This window comes from Bos grunniens, chromosome 5 (assembly GCF_055505025.1).
Source record: "Bos grunniens cultivar Pamir isolate PY7600 chromosome 5, Bosgru_T2T1.0, whole genome shotgun sequence".
NCBI lineage: Eukaryota > Metazoa > Chordata > Mammalia > Artiodactyla > Bovidae > Bos > Bos grunniens.
This window is the reverse complement of record NC_141169.1, coordinates 74779123-74792775: the sequence shown is the minus strand read 5'-3', so window position 1 is coordinate 74792775 and position 13653 is coordinate 74779123.

The following is a 13653-nucleotide window of genomic DNA, read 5'->3' as shown; positions in this document are numbered from 1 at the left end:
ATGTGCCCGTCAGAAGAAAAGCAAGTTCAACTCTCTGACAGGGTCGTCATTCTGAGCATCATTTCAAGAACTCTTTCCCATGTGGGAAGTGACCTTGTCTAAAGCTGGACCAAAATCCTTCTGAGGCTTCTCTGCACTGTTCCCAAGCCCTGCATCTGACAGGGTGAGCAGAGGGGTTGGTGCGCAGATGCAGCTGCCAGACCACACGCTGACAGTCAGTGCTGGGCTGACCCTTAATGAGCACCAGCCCTGGGGTTCTCCATCCTGGCATCCGTTACAATCATCTGGGCAGCTTTTTGGAAACCCCCTGCCTGGACCTCACCCCAATCCAATTAAATAAAATCTTAGAGAGTGGTAGCTGGGACAGTGGACTTGGGAAAAGCTCTGCTGGAGCCAAAGTGTGGCTGAGAGCAAGTTCAAACCCCTCTTCTCCAGATGGGGAAACTGAGGCTCTGAGAGAAGGGGCACACCTCCCAGGTATGCCCCAGGGCTGACAGAATGCAGACCTTTTCCATCCCTCTGACACCCACTGTCCCAACAGTAGGGGTACGATTTGAGGGCCTGGCTTCAGAAAGGGAGGTGGGTGGTACTGGGAGACCCAGAGCTAAAGGAAAGGGCAAGATGAGAGAAGATGACATCACCGCTGTTCCAGTCAGGGGCTTGGGGTGTACTGAGAAGGGTACAAAACTCAGCCTCATCTCACCTTTATGAAAAGCGTTGGAAGGGTGCAAGGCCTTTCTAGTAAAGGGATAGTCTTGGGCCAGCTGCATGGGCATCACCGGGGAGCTTGTTAGAAAGACTCTCAGGGCAGCCCCAGCTACTGACTCAGAGTCTGCATTTTAACAAGATCCCCAGGCGGTTCACGTGCACATTCAAATGTGAGAAGCCTTGTGATACTGGCCTTAGGATGAAAGCTACGACACTTGGGCTCTGCGTAGGAAACCTTAGGAATGGTCCTCCACTTGTTATACGGAGATACCCAAACCTTCCAATATCAAAGCTGGAAGGACCAGAGGTGGGGAGCAAACTGCCCGAGTGCACACAGCAAAAGAGTGGCAGAGCTTCTAGGAGGAGAGCAAGGCTTCTAGTCCAGCGAGTGGCCTCCTTGCGGGAGGGCAGGGGTGCTGGGCTGCTACAGGTATAACAATAACCCCGAGACGCCTCCAAGTTCTTCTTTGGGTATGGCACGTTGTTCTAGCAGATTTGATTCTAGAAATCGCATCTCCTACCAGTAAAACTTAGGGATTTGGTTCCAGTCCCGTGTCTTCATGATCTAAAAAAATAACAAAAGATATCAAAACAAAAGTTGGTGCCAGGAAAAAGAAGTCATCTGAACTAGAAGGGGAAGAATGATGTGTCTGCCTTCTCCTCCTCTTCACTTGTTCTCGGCAGGGTGTTGGGCATGCCTGTGCCTGCTGCGTCTAGGCGTGCATTCATGTGTGTGCATGTGCTATGGCTGTGCATGAGTGCAAGAGTGTGCCTTGCCTACAGGCATTCTGTGTCTGCCTATGTGCATGTGTGTGTGAGGGGGTATCCATGTAGGCAGGCTGTGTGTACATGTGTATGTGATCATTGGCATGTCTGTTTATGTGAACATGTATGGTTGTGAATGCAGCTGTGTGCCTGTATGTGTGTGGTTGCGTTTGTATGTGTGCATACACATGTGGTGGGAGATGTCTGTATGCCCATGTGCCACATGCATGACTGTGTGTTCATGTGTGAGTCTGAATACAGTGTCTGTGTGTTCAAACATGCATGTGAGCTGGTGTGTGCAAGCATATGTTTTGTGTTCTGTGTTTTCACATGTCTGTGTTTGAATGTGGATGCCTGTGTGTGCATTTGGCATGCGCCCCCTGTGTTCATGTGTGTGCGTATGTGAGGCAGTGTGGAACATTAGGGGATTTAAAGGCTGTGTTTGGGAGGGGGAGGGCAATCAGAAAGCCCCAAAATGTCCTTGACATTCAGGGACAAGGGTTTAGCGTGCAATTTGGTCTCATTTCAAGTGATCCAAAGGTCCACGGATTGTAATAATTTATATTTTTGATGGAGCAAAAAAAAGCTGTCAGCAGGGAACTGAGCTAATGAGTGAGCCTAGCTGGCCACCTGGTGATAAACACAGTTCCTTTCAGGAACATGGCCTCAGAAGAATTCAATTGCTAGTGCTAATCAGGGAAAGAAAGACGAAGTCATTTGAAACACGATTGGCTTTTAGTCTGAAAAAATGGAAGCAGGGAGTGGATGAAAGAGAGGAGAGTGGAACTCAGCCCTGGCTTAGACCCGTGGCTGCAGATAAGACCACCAGGGGCGGCTCTCAGTGGAACCAGGAGCAGTGATTCCACACTTGGTTCCAGGCAGCCGCTGAGCCGGCTCCGGGAACAGCACAAGTGAGCGGGGACTGGAGGCAGGTATGATGCGTGATGGAACACACGTTAATGACTGCAGAAATGGCTTCAGTCTTGACATTACCGTCGCTAAACGTCCAAGACAGCAGCTTCAGATTTCAACAACACTCTGCTCCTTTTTAGAGGGACAGTTTATGCTGGAGACAGTATTTCCCAGTGTGGGGTTCTTAAAGCTCTCTTGTCGTATTTCTTGTGAATGTCAAAGACCCACAGTGATTGAGAGCATCAAAAGAAAAAAAAATGGGGGAGGGGAAGTTGGGTGGGTGAAGTCAAACTTATAAATGCATGAAAATGATTAGTAATAATATTTTAAAGACTCAACTATATCAAGGGCTGATGATATGGCAGGTGCTGAGCTGAGAGCTTTTATATTAAATATAATTACACTTATATTAAGTAGAATAATATGATTCTCCACCTCCAGGAAGTTCTTCCTGGTGAAAGTCTATGAATCCTTAGGAGGCAGCTGTAATTGTTACTTCTCTGAGAACATTTCCCTCCCTTGTCAACATTTACTTACCTGAATTGCAGTACCTTTGTGCCCCCCCACCCCACTGCAAGACTCCCTGGGGGCCTTATTCATCTGCCCTCAGCTCCTAGTGCCAATCTGGGGATGCAAGGTGAATATTCAACATCAAACGGGCTTTTTCGTTTTAGTCGTCTCTATGAATTGCACTCCCCACATTCCTGGACTGCAGCCATCCTCTCTGCTCATTACTCACTTTGGTTAAAATTGATTTGGGCTTTTTTTCTTGAGGTTGAATTTCTTATAAAAACATTAGAGAGCTGAGAATGTTCTCTCTTGGGGACCAGCCTCCGTCCCTAAGGACCCAGGACCCTGATTGTTCCAGCAGGCAGGGAAGGGCTTCCAGGCAGCTACTCCATTCAGCGCAGGCTCTGCTCCCCCACGCCCTCCTCTGAGGGCATCCTCTCTCCTGATTGAAGCCACCACCTCCGCCCCGTGCCCTGGATCCCTGCCCTCCCCACATCTCCAGCGACCCCCCTCCAGCAGTCACCCCCTCCTCCTCTCCTGTGTCGTCATCTTCCTTCGCTTCTGGATCTTTCTCAAGAGATCATTATTATTTTTATTATTATTATTTCAGCAAGTTTCTGCCTCTGTGTCTTCAAAATTGGTAATAATACGAACAGCCTCTGGAACCCCTTTTCTCCCTCTAGTTTCTCTTCCATTTTCCAGATTTGCTTATTAAATTTTTTTTTTAAAGTGGAAAAGGGAAAACTGGTCAACCACTTGTAAAAGAATCAAACTAGAACACTTTCTAACACCATACACAAAAATAAACTCAAAGTGGATTAAAGATCTAAACATAAGACCAGAAACTATAAAACTCTTAGAGGAGAACATAGGCAAAACACTCTCCGACATACATCACAGCAGGATCCTCTATGACCCACCTCCCAGAGGTGGAAATAAAAGCAAAAATAAACAAATGGGATCTAATTAAAATTGAAAGCTTCTGCACAACAAAAGAAACTATAAGCAAGGTGAAAAGACAGCCTTCAGAATGGGAGAAAATAATAGCAAATGAAGCAACTGACAAAGAACTAATCTCAAAAATATATAAGCAACTCCTGCAGCTCAATTCCAGAAAAATAAATGACCCAATCAGAAAGTGAGCCAAAGAACTAAATAGACATTTCTCCAAAGAAGACATACAGATGGCTAACAAACACATGAAAAGATGCTCAACATCACTCATTATCAGAGAAATGCAAATCAAAACCACAATGAGGTACCATTTCATGCCAGTCAGAATGGCTGCGATCCAAAAGTCTACAAGCAATAAATGCTGGAGAGGATATGGAGAAAAGGGAACCCTCTTACACTGTTGGTGGGAATGCAAACTAGTACAGCCACTATGGAGAACAGTGTGGAGATTCCTTAAAAAACTGGAAATAGAACTGCCATATGACCCAGCAATCCCACTGCTGGGCATACACACTGAGGAAACCAGAATTGAAAGAGACACGTGTACCCCAGTGTTCACCACAGCACTGTTTATAATAGCCAGGACATGGAAGCAACCTAGATGTCCATCAACAGATGAATGGATAAGAAAGCTGTGGTACATATACACAATGGAGTATTACTCAGCCATTAAAAAGAATACATTTGAATCAGTTCTAATGAGGTGGATGAAACTGGAGCCTATTATACAGAGTGAAGTAAGCCAGAAAGAAAAACACCAATACAGTATACTAACGCATATATATGGAATTTAGAAAGATGGTAACGACAACCCTGTATGCAAGACAGCAAAAGAGACACAGATGTATAGAACAGCCTTTTGGACTCTGTGGGAGAGGGAGGGGGGGATGATTTGGGAGAATGGCATTGAAACATGTATAATATCATATATGAAACGAGTTGCCAGTCCAGGTTTGATGCACGATACTAGATGCTTGGGGCTGGTGCACTGGAACCCAGAGGGATGGTATGGGGAGGGAGGTAGGAGGGGGGTTCAGGATGGGGAACATGTGTACACCCATGGCGGATGCATGTTGATGTATGGCAAAACCAATACAATATTGTAAAGTAAAATAAGAAGAAGAAAAAAAAGAAAAAAAAAATAAGTGGAAAAGGGGCCCTCGCTGTTGGCTCACCAACCTGTCCCATCACACACAGCCTGTCCCTTAGCTCAGCTTCTTCCAGTGTCTCGTGGATGCTTTGCAGCCCTTTCGTGGCAGCTTTGACACCAGTGCCCACCTATCCCTGCTGGAACCTTCCTGGTCCCCAGCTGCCATGGCTGCACACTCTGGTTTTCCACCCAGCTCTCCTCTCTACTTCTGCCATCCTTCACTCTCTGTCTTTTCCTAAACACTGTGTTCCTCTGGGTCCTCTTCTTACTGCCTGGTCTGTCTAGTCCACACTCTCCCACAGCTGACACGACCCTCAGGTCCACTGCTTAAGACTGGACTTCTTTCCTACGCTTCAGACTCTCTCCTCCAGGTTCCCGTCAGTCCATTGCACTTGAGGTTCCGAACTCCACAGGACTCCAGTTCAACCCATTCTTCCCATCCCCCATGCTCATGACCTCCTTCTAACCTGCACCCTGTCCCAATGGTGCCCCGTTTTGGAGACTGGCACCACCACCCGGCTACCCAAATACCAATCCCGAGACTGGTTATCAACTCTCTACCCAGTGCAGCTCTCCACAGCTGGCTTGGGACCCCAGGTCTTCAGTTCTATCACCTCGCATCCACCCTCTCCTCACCATCCTCTCTCACGTCCCTCCGACCCATTCCCTACAGCCACAGTGGGGTTCCAAGTGTGCAGCTGATCCAGTCCCCCTCTTTGTTTCTCCACTCACTCCTGATACCTTTATTGAAGACCTACTGTGTGCCAGGCAACATGCTTCTCTGGGAAGCATGTCTTAGTCTCCTGTATTTCCCACTTTGTAAACATACATGTTATAAAGCGGCAAGTGATGATCAAAGTTATGAAGAAAGATGAATCAGGAAAAGAGGGCAAAGAGTGATAGATTGGGGGGATCTTAGGTCAAGAGGGCTCCCCTGGTGGCTCACATGGTAAAGAATCTGCCTGAAATGCAGGAGACCTGGGTTTGATCCCTCGATCAGGAAGATCCCCTGGAGAAGGGAATAGCTACCCACTCCAGTGTTCTTGCTTGGAGAATCCCATGGATGGAGGAGCCTAGTGGGCTACAGTCCATGGGTTCACAAAGAGTCAGACTTGACAGAGCTGCTAACACACACACACACACACACACACACACACCCCTTAGGTCAAGAAGTCAGGAGAAGGGATAACCCTAGTGCTCCAGTGATTAAGACTCCATGCTTCCAATGCAGGGGATGCAGCTTCAATTCCTGGCCAGGGAACTCAAGTTCCACTTGCTGCATGGTGTGGCCAGAAAAGAAAAAAAAAGAAGAAAGGAGAAACTTCTCTGAGCAGAATTCTGAATGAAAGTAGCAAGCGAGCCAGTGGGGACTATAGAGGAATCAGGAAGAGATAACTCCAAGTGCAAAGGTCCTGTGGCAGCCAGGTATTTAGGGTGTTTCCAGGAACAGTAGGTTTTGCCCTCTGAGCCAAAGATGCATTCAGCTCTAGTCCCTTGAACACTCCTTCGTCCTCCTGTTTAGCTTTTAATAATCCATTAAATTCAATTCCAGCAACATCTTTTCCAGAAAAGGCAGTCCAGAGCCTTGTCCAGACACACTGGGACATCCACAGCCCCTAACATAGCACACGACAGGATACAGTGCAATTGCTTCTCTGGGCTGCTTTCTGGTTCTCTATGGAGCAGGGACCACGTCTGATTCATTTATTTGCTCTGAGACCCAGACTGTGAGGAGGGTTTTGGTGAATGTCTTAAATATATATTGCTGTTAACAAACCCCTCCAACTTTAGTGGCATAAAATCACAACTACTTTCTTCTGCCCACAGATCTTGTGATCAGAAATTTGCACAGAGTATGGCAAGAATGGCTTCTCTCTGCCCAGTCTTGGAGACTGGGGTGGCTAGGGTGGGAACCACCTGAAGGTTCCTGTCTGCACATGCCTGACCTTCAGTTTGGTTCAGCTGGAACTGCTTCTAGAGTGCCCCGACACAGCCTCTCCACAAGGAGTGGGCTCACTGCACAGCAGCTGGGCTCTGGAGGGGAGCATCCTGGGAGCAAGAGAAGGTTCCAAGAAAAGCAGACAGACTGCATGACTTTTTCTGAGCTGGCTTTGGAAGACACATAGCATCACTCCAGCATACACTACTGGTGGAAGCAGTCAGATGTTTATCTAGATCAAGGGGAGGGGACAAAGACCCTACCTCTTGCAGACAGGGGTGTCAAAGTATTTGGGGGCTGTGTCTTAAAATCCTGCAGTGAACATGTGTTTGCACCCTTTTACAAGTTGCCAAGTGCTTTTGTGTATGCCTCGCTGTGTGGTCCTCTCTAAGTTCAAGGATGAAGGACAGGGATGCAGAGAAGTGATGCACCCGAGGTTGGCTCCTAAGAGGCACACAGCCAGAGCTGCTGCTGCAGAGCAGGGACCACGTCGGGAGTGCATCCACCCCAGGTGGGCCTGCAGCGAGTCTCAGTGAGGCTAGGTGTGGCAGACTGTCACATTCACAGTCCTTCATGCCTTCCCTGTATTAGAACATGCATGCAAACCCTTTAGCATGTAATTCCCCTAGAGTGGACAGAGTATTACCCCACTCCAAGGGCTGTGGGCTGGCTGTATGACTTGCTTTGGCCAGTGAAGTGTGGAAGAAGTGACAGTGGGCCAGCTCCAGGCGGGGGTCTCACATTTCCATCGTTTTGTGCTCTATGATTCATCTTGGGAGTGCCTACCCTCAGTAGCTGCAGGTTCTTCAGCCTGGGGAGTGGGGACTGGTCCTAGAATAAGCATGTGAAGCAGACTAGAACCTATCTGGTAGCCTGAGCCAGGGTAAGGTGATGCAATTGCCTCGGGTGCAAAAATTTACTGCTAAGTCACTTCAGTCATATCCGACTCTGTGCGACCCCATAGACGGCAGCCCACCAGGCTCCCCCGTCCCTGGGATTCTCCAGGCAAGAACACTGGAGTGGGCTGCCATTGCCTTCTCCGATGCATCAAAGTGAAAAGTGAAAGTGAAGTCTCTCAGTCGTGTCCGACTCCTATCGACCCCATGGACTGCAGCCCACCAGGCTCCTCTGTCCATGGGATTTTCCAGGCAAGAGTCTGGAATGGGGTGCCATTGCCTTCTCCACAAAAATTTAAGGAGATACCAATAAACTCAGGGTTCAAGCTTGTTGTTCAGTCACTAAGTTGTGTCTGACTCTGCAACTCCATGAACTGCAGCACTCCAGGCTTCCCTGTCCTTTACTATCTTCTTGAGTTTGCTCAAACTCATGTCCATTGACTCAGTGATGCAATCCCACCATCTCATCCTCTGTCACCCCCTTTTCCTCCTGCCCTCAATTTCTCCCAGCATCAGGGTCTTTTCCAATGAGTCGATTCTTTGCAACAGGTGGCCAAATTATTGGAGCTTCAGCTTCAGCATCAGTTCTTCCAATGACTATTGAGGGTTGATTTCCTGACTGACTGATTTGATCTCCTTGCTGTCCAAGGGAGTCTCAAGAGTCTTCTCCAGCACCACAGTTAGAAAGCATCAGTTATTCGGTGCTCAGCCTAAATATTTGTCTATTTACATATTTGACTGGTCCAGGTTTTAGTTGCAGCACGTGGGATCTTCGATCTTCACTTCGGCCTGGGAACTCTTAGTTTCGACATTTGGGATCTAGTTCCCCAACCAGGGATCTAATCTGGGTGCCCCTTCCATTGGGAGTTCACAGTTTTAGCCACTGACTGGACCATCAGGGAAGTCCCCAAGCTAAATGACATTTAATGTAATATTTTAAAAATAAAAAGTAATGCAAGGAAACCCACTGCTTTGGCCTGAATGTTTGTGTTCCCCCTCCACCACATTCATATTTTAAAACCTAATCTCCAGTGTGCTGGTATTTGGAGGTGGAGTTTTGGGAAGTTAGGTCATAAGGGCGGAGCTTTTATAGAAGAGACTCTAGACAGCACCCTTGACCCTTCTGCTATGTGAGAACACAGTGAGAAAATGGTCATCTATGTAAAAATAAGCAGACCCTCACCAGACACTGAAGCTGCTGGTACTTAATCCTGGATTTGTGAAAAATATATGTTCATTATTTATAAGCCAGTTTATGTGATCAATATGTAATTTGCTTATAAACCAATTTATTTTGTAATATGGGCATGTTGTTAATACCCAGCCTATGGTACTTTTGTTATAGCAGCCTAAATGGAATAAGACATCACAATGAACAAAACATAAAATTTTAAATTAAAACAGGATCAGTATTTAAGTTAAGACCAGCAACGTTCAGCCTAAACCACTCAGACTGCAAGTGACCTGGAATCCAGTAAGTATAAGAAGAAATGTTTGTTATGAACCACATAACAAATCTGGCAGTGGTTTGTTACACAGCGTTATTGCAGTGAAAGCTGACCAATACAAAAGTAGTTTGCTTAAGGACACTCAACTTGAAAATAGGAGAGCTGAGATTTGGACCCAGAAAGTCTCAGTGAGTGAGAGGGTAAGTTATTCGCTCAGTCGTGTCCAGCTCTTTGGGATCTCATGGACTGTAGCCTGTCAGGCTTCTCTGTCCATGGGATTTTCCAGGCAAGAATACTGATGTGGATTACCATTCCATTCTCCAGGGGATCTTCCCAACCCAGGAATCAAAGCCAGGCATCCTGCCCTGCAGGCAGATTCTTTACTATCTGAGCCACCAGGGAAACCCAGAAAACCTCAGATCAGAGTCTATTTGTTAACTATTAAGAAGCTCTGCCTCTCTTGTTGAGACTCACATTAAGGTGTGTGCCCCGTATACCTGCGCTGGTTCAGTCTTTGCACTGGGATCTGACTCACTTTTCTGTTCAGCATTCTGTTTCCTGGATGAGGCTGGAACCCCTCCCTGAGTGTCATTCCCTGGTCCCCTTTTTCCTGGAGTATGAGGCTGGCCTCTCCCTTTCTTTTTGGTTGAGACCCAATGAGATTGTTCTCAGATTCTAAAGTAAGATGCAAATAAATAGCAACATTTTCAACGTAGATGGCCAAGAGCCAGCTACCTGATGCTCTTACTTCTTACCTATGTCAAAGATATGAAAGAGTCGGTAGTGAGAGGATTTCTTGGTAAAGAGAATCTTTGGAGAGGGCTATGGTCTTCTGTGAGAGTGTCTGTCCTCATCTCAAGCCTCAAGTGCTTAACGCATGTCCCTATAGCCCAGGGCTCTGTGGACTCCTGTCCTGCCTGATAAATCCAGTGGGTGATAGACTGTCTGAGTTAGATGCTAAAGATCCTTACTGCACTCAGATGAATTATTTAGTTAATAATGAAAATAAAATCTAAATAATAAAAAATAAATTCAAAATTTAAAAAAAATTAAAGTGACATCATGGGTTGTCCAGTGGTTAGTACTCTGTATTTCCACTGCAGGAAGCATGGGTTCAGTCTCTGGTTGGGAAACTAAGATCCTACAGGCAAAGCAGTGCAGCCAATAAAGAAGCTGCCTGAACTAAGATCAACTTACACTCAGGCTAATTGGGGCAAATGATGTGAGTTTGATATAGAGCAAATGTGGGATAATCATGAGAGAACACTGCTATGGGGATGCCTTCAACCCTTTTCAAGTGAGCATCCTGGAAGGGCAAGAGGGAATCCATGGATGCCAGAACAGTCCTAGGGCCTGCAGAAAGACTAAGCACGTACCCCAAACAGAGAAGCACAGAACTACATCAAGATTTCCAGTGATGGTGGGCTGGTCTCTGAAAAATCTACAAAATAGCCTCTTAGACTTTAATACCATCACTAAACATTCCCCAAGCTCTAAGCGTGACAGTCTTACCTCAATACCAGAGTGCCCTGCAAGTAAGAACATCTCTCCCCCACTTCTTCCCTATCCTGCTCCCCAGACCCATCCCCCAAGAACAGAGGAAAAAGAAACTGCAATTCACTAAAACAGAAGATGGAGAGTAAAAAAATAACCGGCCCACCCTTCTCTTCCCTGAATTCTAGCTGTCTGTGCAGAGCGGAGCTCAGCTGGAAGAAGGGGAGAAGGTCTTTCCTTTGAATGAAGACAAAAATGTCGATCATCACATGACAAATGACTTTTAATTGAGTCCGTGTTGTTGTGTAGCCGCTCAGTCATGGCCGACTCCTTTGCGATCCCATAGACTGCAGTCCACCAGGCTCCTCTGTCCATGGAATCCCCCAGGCAAGAATACTGGAGTGGGCTGCCATTTCTTTCAACCAAATTTGCCATCCAAATTTTCTCTGGTACAGGTGAGAAAAGTCATGGGACAGTCCCAGGTCTCAGGAGGGAGGAGGAAAGCAAAACCCAGAGGCACTTGAAAAAAGCCTTGGGGAGTCAGAGCTGCTTTCTGATCATGTCTGCAGTGTGGAGCTTGTTGGAAGACAGGCTGGACATGAGTCCTGAGGTCCAGACCACTGTGCGAGGATGGCTGGGTGGAGATTGTTGGCTGGGTGGAGATTGTTAGCTGGCCGGCAATTGCTCCCCGTCTTCTACGAGTCACCCTTGGACACCGGGCCAGCCAGCAAGGAACAGTGTTTCCCAGCCCTTCTCACAGGGAGGTTCAGACACAAGACTGAGTTTTGCCAGTGGAAAGTGAGCAGACGGGACATGTACAAGGATCTGAGAACAGCAGAGGTGCAATGTCTGCACTCTCCTCCCTGAACTTTCCGACTGAACCGGAACATGGCAGTGGCTTTGACCTTGCAGATGTGACACAATCCTAGAGATGGAGGAGCCTGAGGCCTGCATGCCTGAATGACCCTGTAGAGCAGAGCTATCCTCTGATCTAGTCCGCTTACCTTGGGCTTCTCCATGAGAGAGAAGCTAAGCTCTTCTTAGCTACAGTGGCTGTGCCCTTGGTTATGAGGGGCAGGCATCTCACTCCTTGTGAATGACATCAACCCGAGTTCTCTGAACCATGTTCGCACATTACACGGGAACCTGCTGGCTTCTCCCTCCAGAGAGCAGCTTCTATCTGGCTCAGCTATGAAAGCTCTAGAGATAAAACAGGTTTTGCAATCAGACATGAATTCTAGCCTAGCTCTGCCACTTAACTGGCTGTGCAACCCCAGGCATACCTTATTTCTCTGGGCCTCAGGTCCCTCCTATGAAGATTCATATAGCTTTGCCTCGAGGATGCAATGAGAGGATGTAGAAACAGGCTGACCATGGTATCTGGCGCACAGCGGGCCTGCAACAAAGGTCGGCTCCCTTTCCCTTCCGAGTTCCCAGTAGCCTCTGCCGCTGAGCCCCGGTGGCCTCTCATCAGCCCCCCACCAAGCCAGGATGCAGACTGAAGTTTTTCTTTGGAGTAAGTGACAGGTTCAGGGAGGTGGAACAGAATGAGTCCTTACAGTCTGCTGCTTAGAATTCTCAGAAGTCAGATTCCCAGTGCTCCCTTCCTAGGATGGGAGTTAAGCTGGCTGCTCTGGGCTTATCTCTGAATGCTCTCTGCATGAGAGGAACTTTTTTACAATCTATTCCACCCTCCATCCCAGGGCTGTTTTTCTGGGACATCTCCCTCCTCTGCCACAGCTTTTTGTTAACCCCATTCCAGGGTGAATCTGTGGGATGCACGGAGTGGGGCTAGGGCCAGGACTCGGAGCAAACGTGTTCTGTTTAGTAACGATCAGAATGTTGTGGGTTATATAGTGGGAATATTAATTCCTTCTTGCAGAGAACATAGAGCTGTAAGGGGCTATTCATGTGCTGTCTGGTCCAGCTGTCCTCCTCGCCACTTCCCATTAAGAACTGAAGAAACTGAAGTCTGGTAAGAGATAGGATGTACTCACAGCATCCCACCCCCCCACCGCCTCCGCCACGGAGATGGAGCGTGGCAGAGGTGCCTGGGCTCTGGTGGGTGCACCCAACTGCCTCCCCATTTAGCCCTTCTTAGGGTGCAGTTCTGACCTGCAATGCAGAAAGAAATGTTCACCTCCACATCTCACATTTACAAGACCCCGAATTGATAGAGCATCACAGTGACTTGCCTCCCACATGGACCATCTCTGGCTGGCATGGGCAAAGGATGCGAGGGAAGCTGGGCTCCTCCATAAGTGGAGGCTGGGAGCTCTCCCAGGCTGGTTTTCCTCCACCATAGCCAGGCTCACTTGGATGCCCGCACAGGGATCTCGCCCTCTGGATCATGAGCCCTTGGCCCACAGGGACCCTGTCTTCTTTTCTCTGAACTTCTTTCTCCAGGCCTGGCCCTCCTGCTCACTGGTACTTGCTGACCCATCAAAAGCACAGACCTGTCTCCGTCTCCCAGATGCAAAATCCTTTCCTCCCCCACATGGAGCTCAGATGACCCCTCGTTTCAAGTCCATGATCTGCCACTTCACCCCCTTTGTTGTGCCACTTATCCCCCTTTGTTGTGGATAAGATATTGACCGCTCTGAGCCTAATTCCCCACCACAAGAAGGGTGAACACGAGCATGTTTTTCATGGGGCTGGAAGAGAAGACGACGGAGCGAGAGGAGGGGTTTCATTCACCCAGCAGGGGTATGGTTGATCCCCTCCCCTCCGTCCGAGGAGAACTTCCATTCAAGGTGCCACATTTGGGGTTACACAGGGACACGTAGCCTCCCCCACTCTACCTCCCCCCACTTCCATCTGCCATCCCCACCCACGTCCTGTGTCATTTCACACAAGGGCCATTCTGCTTGTCCAGTG